This window comes from Orycteropus afer, unplaced genomic scaffold (genome assembly GCF_000298275.1).
Source record: "Orycteropus afer afer isolate SDZICR_OR568_19922 unplaced genomic scaffold, OryAfe1.0 scaffold00557, whole genome shotgun sequence".
NCBI lineage: Eukaryota > Metazoa > Chordata > Mammalia > Tubulidentata > Orycteropodidae > Orycteropus > Orycteropus afer.
The window spans coordinates 59,059-64,174 of NW_006922144.1; positions in this window are offsets into that span (position 1 = coordinate 59,059).

The following is a 5,116-nucleotide window of genomic DNA, read 5'->3' on the forward strand; positions in this document are numbered from 1 at the left end:
CAACACTATTTTTCTTTAATTTGCCATTCCCAGAAGAGTAAACCATGTGATTTTCTGATTCAAATCAGAGAATACATGTCCATTTCAACTCACTAATGCATCAGATTTCAATCTTTAGGCATTACATTTCATTTTTGACAACTTCTTATTTTCTTAGATTCATATTTCACACATTCCACCTTCCAATTATTAATGAATGTATGCAGTTTTTTCTTCTCATTTTGAATCATGCCCCATCAGTAAATTAAAGTCCTGATGGTTTTACTTCATCCATGTCTTTAAGGATGACTCTACTTTGAGGAGGCAGTTTTCCTTAGTCATATTTTGGTTGGCTTCCAATCTGAGGCACTTATCTTCTGGCAATATGTCTGGCAATGTTTCACTAGTATTCATAATGATTTTTGGTAATATATCAGACAGTGTTTCACTAGTATTCATAAGGTGTTCAGTAGCCAATATTTTTAGAAGTGGATGGCCCTGTCCTTCTTGTCAGTCAGCCCTAGTCTAGAAGCTCCACTGAAACCTGTCTAACATGCATGACCCTGCTGGTAATCAAAATACCAGTGGAATAGCCATCAGCCTTATAGTAACACACAAGTCACCCTGGTATGCCAAATTGATAGACAAGTGCTGGTAGAGATTGATAGTGGATAAGTCTGTATAGAGTTTTATTTCTCTAATGTTGCTGCAATGAATGACAAGTGGATAGCTCTAACAAACAGAACTTTATTCTGTTCTGTTATTAAAGTTTAGGAGACTAGAAGTTCAAATTCAGAGTGCTGACTCTGGGTAGATATCCCTCAACCTTGGGCTTCAACTCTGACTCTTGTTGCAGGCCTGCTGGAGGAAGCTGAAGGCTTCTCCTGCCTCATGCAGCTGCTGGCTGCTGAGGCTGAAGATTCTAAGATTGATAGGCAAAATGGAAGACTGTTCGTTCACAGGCTTTTCTGGCAATAATTGTGAGAAAGATAGGCAACATGGTAGACCACTGGTCCAAGTCCAGGAACTGAAGCTGATGATGATAGGCCAAATGTAGAATTCTAAATGAGTCAACAATCTAGAGATCCTTCCAAAAGTTTTTCCATATATACTGGAAGCAGGCCACATCCCAAAGGCAGCTCCCTTTCAGTTATTTACCTACTCATAAGAGATTCTACAACGGACATGTTTACACCATATCCAGTCTCATCATAGGGAATAACTACATCTACCTGCCAAACCATTTAAATCACTGCTCAGCTAAGTTGACATACAACTTTAACTACCAGAGATTGACTATCATGCTCTGAATAAGTCTGCTGCAAAATACTTCTTTAAAGGGTTAAAAAGTAAAGATGTCACTTTAAGAATTATGGTGGGCCTGAACCAAGTCACAATGTTTTCAGTTACCTCATATGTATGCATAACCTGAACAATGAATAAAGAAGACCAAGGAAGAATTGATTCACTTGAATTATGGTTTTGGTAAAGAATATTGAATGTACTAATTGCCAAGGACTTCTGGTGGCGTAGTGCCTAAGGTGCTTGACTGCTAACCAGAAGGCTGGCTGTTCAAACCCACCAGCCACTCCTTGGAAGGAAGGTTGGACAATCTACTTCTGTAGTGTTACCACCTTGGAAACCCAAGGAAGCGTGGCTGTGAGTCGAAACCCACTCGACAGCAGTGAGTTTATTTTTGGCTTTATGGGTTTCCAGAAGAACTGAAAAATCTGTCTTGGAAAAAGTACAGTCAGTACACTTCTTAGAAATGAAAGTTGTGAGACTTCATTCCATGTCTCAGTCCCTGGAGGAGGACCTCATGCTTGGAAAGGTACAGGGTCAGCAAAGAAGATGAACACACTCAATAAGATTTAAAAATGGATTCAAACATAGCAAAAATTGTCTTGTAATACAGGACTGGGTAGTATTTCATTCTGTTGTACATAAAATGGCAGATTGTTGGTTCACAAGCTTTGGTGGCAATAATTGTGAGAAAGATAGGCAACATGGTAGACCACGGGTCCAAGTCCAGGAACTAGAGATGCTGATGATTAGCCAAATGTAGAATCTTCTATGAGTCAGAACCTACTCAGAGGCACCAAACAATAGCAACAATATTATGTATAAAACTCATGCATTACGTTTACAACACAATTGTTATTTTGTTTTTTGTTTACTATAAGCAGGATGATCATTGTGATTTTCTTTTTACATAAATATAGAGAAAACATGCCAAAATTACTCTAAAATTGAATATGGTATCCATGTATGTGTATCAAATACTTTCTCTATTAATTATAATACTGAACAAAAGCATGAGAATCAATGATTTATAATTATTCATATTATGTCTCTTCATTATACCACAATGGTTCAGCCATCCTTGACATTTATTTAATAATTTGTAATCATGCACCATCCTACTTCAGAATAGGAGGCTCCTATGGAGAATAGTCAATGTAACAAATGTGGCCAAATGACATGCTGAAGGAGTATCAATAGTCTGGTCATTAATTTATACAATTTTCTGAGTTTCACATGCTAATTATCTTCTAAATATGAGAATTCACAGATGAGGCACTATTTCCCTGTGCTAGATGAAAGCCAAAAAAAAAAAAAAGAATCACAAAACTCAATGCCATTGAGTTGATTCTGACTCATAGCCACCCCTCCTTGGGTTTCCTAGGGACTAACTCTACAGAAGTAGATTGCCCAGTCTTCCTTCCAAGGAGTGGCTGGTGGGTATGAACCACAAGCCTTCTGGTTAGCAGTCAGATACCTTATGCCACCAGAGCTCCTAGAGTTGACCAGAACATACAAAAGCAGAGATGTGATATATGGGTCAGTAACATAGCATTGGAGCAGTGTAGTAGATCATGACCATTGGCTATGTTCCCTGGAACTGCCCAATACCTGCTTTTCCTGAAACTTGGTTATTCAGCTTTGCCTGCATTTCATTAGAAATGAAACCTGTGAAAGATAGCACTCAAAGATAATTTCAACTGGTAAATAAAAATTATTTCTAAACTTTTTTTCTTTTCATTAAAATTTTTCTTTGAAATATTAACTAATTAGATGTATATGTTGTTGTTGTTGTTGTTGTTGTTATGTGCCGTCGAGTCGGCCCCAACTGATAGCGACCCCTCCTTGGGTTTCCAAGGCAGTATCACTACGGAAGTAGGATTGCCCAACCTTCCTTCTGAGGAGTGGCTGGTGGGTTTGAACCGCCAGCCTTCTGGTTGACAGTCAAGTGCCTTAGCCACTATGCTACCAATGTTAGATAATGTAATTAACCACTAAGTGATCATTGGTCTTTTTGAACATGAAATACATGCTTAAAGAAATATGCACTCTACACCACTACATTTATTTAAATAATGTGTTAAACTCTGAAAGGCATTTCAGTATTGATTAATAATAGATAATTGAGTAATTGGCTAAAGTAATTCAGACAAGATATATAATAAGTACTGATTTTCATGGTGATATTTGATGAATATTATTACTTAAATACAAGTTTATATATATTTGTTAAAAATAATTGTATTTAGTAAATGTTGTTGTTAGGTGTTGTGGTGTCAGCTCAACTCATAGTGAGCCTATGCACAATTTATACTTATAGTAAATAGCATATCCAATATATATTTAGTAAATAGAATACCTAATATGAAGGTACACAACAGAATAAAACACTGCCTTGTCATGCTCCATTCACATATTCTTTGTCATACCTGAGCCCATAGTGGCAGCTGCTGTCAATCTGTCTCTTTGAGAGTCTTCCTCCTTTTTACTGACCCTCTACTTCACCAAGCATAATATCCTTCTCCAAAGAATGGTTCCTTTTGACAACATGACCAAAGTAGGTAAGACAAATCTGGCCATTCTCACTTCTAAGAATCATTGCAGCTGCACTTATTTCAGGACAGATTTGTTAGTTCTTCTGGCAGTCCATTATATTTTTATTATTCTTCACCAATACCAAAAATCAAAAGCATGAATTCTTCTGTCTTCCTTTTTCATTGGTCAGCTTTCTCATGCATAATGAGGCTATTGAAAATCCCATGGCTTGGGTTAGGTGCACCTTAGTCTTCAAAGTGGCATCCTTGCTCTTTACCACTTTAAAGAAATCTTTTGCTGCATATTTTCCCAGTGCAATGCAATGTCTGATATCTTGACAATTGCTTCCATTCATGTTGATTGTGGATCCAAGTGATAGAAAATCTTTAACAACTTCAATCTCATCTCTGTTTATCATGATGCTGTTTATTGAACCAGTTGTGAGGATTTTTGTTTCCTTTGTGTTGAAATGAAATCTGTACTGCAGATTGTAGTCTTTAATCTTTGTAAGTACATGCTTCAAGTCATCTTCACTTTCAGCAAGTAAGAAGGCTGTGTTGTCTGCATATTGTAGGTTGTTAATAAGTCCTCCTCTGATCCTGATATCACTTCTTATACAGTAGTTTCTCAAATTATTTGTTCAGCATACAGATTGAATAAGTATGATGAAAGGATACAACCCTGATACACACTCTTCCTGATTTTAAACCATGCAGTATCCTCTTTTTCAGTTAGAACGATAGCCTCTTGGTGTGTGTACAGTTTCCTATGAACTCAAGTGTGCTTGAATTTCAATTTTTTCAAAGGTATTCTTAATTTGTTGTGATCCATGCTGTCAAATGCTTATGCATAGTCAATATAACAAAATTAAATATATATCAGGTATTTCTTGCTTACAGCCAAGATGCATTTGACATCAGTAATGATAATACTCATTCCATGTCCTCTTCCAAATCCAGCTTGAATTTCTAGAAGTTTCCTGTCTATATACTGCTGCATCAGTTTTGGAATTACCTTCAGTAAAATTTTACTTGTGTGCAATATTAACGCTATTGTTCAATGATTTCCACATTGTGTGCGATCACCTTTCTTTGGAATGGGTACAAACATGTATCTCTTCCAATCAGTTGGCCAGGTAGCTCTTTTCCAAATTTCTTGACATAGATGACTAAGTGCATCCAGCACAGCATCCTTTTGTTGAAACATCTCAATGGTATTCTGTAAATTCCCAGAACCTAGTTTTTTGCTAGTTTCCTCAGTGCAATTTCAACTTCTTCCTTTAATACCATTTTTTTTTTTT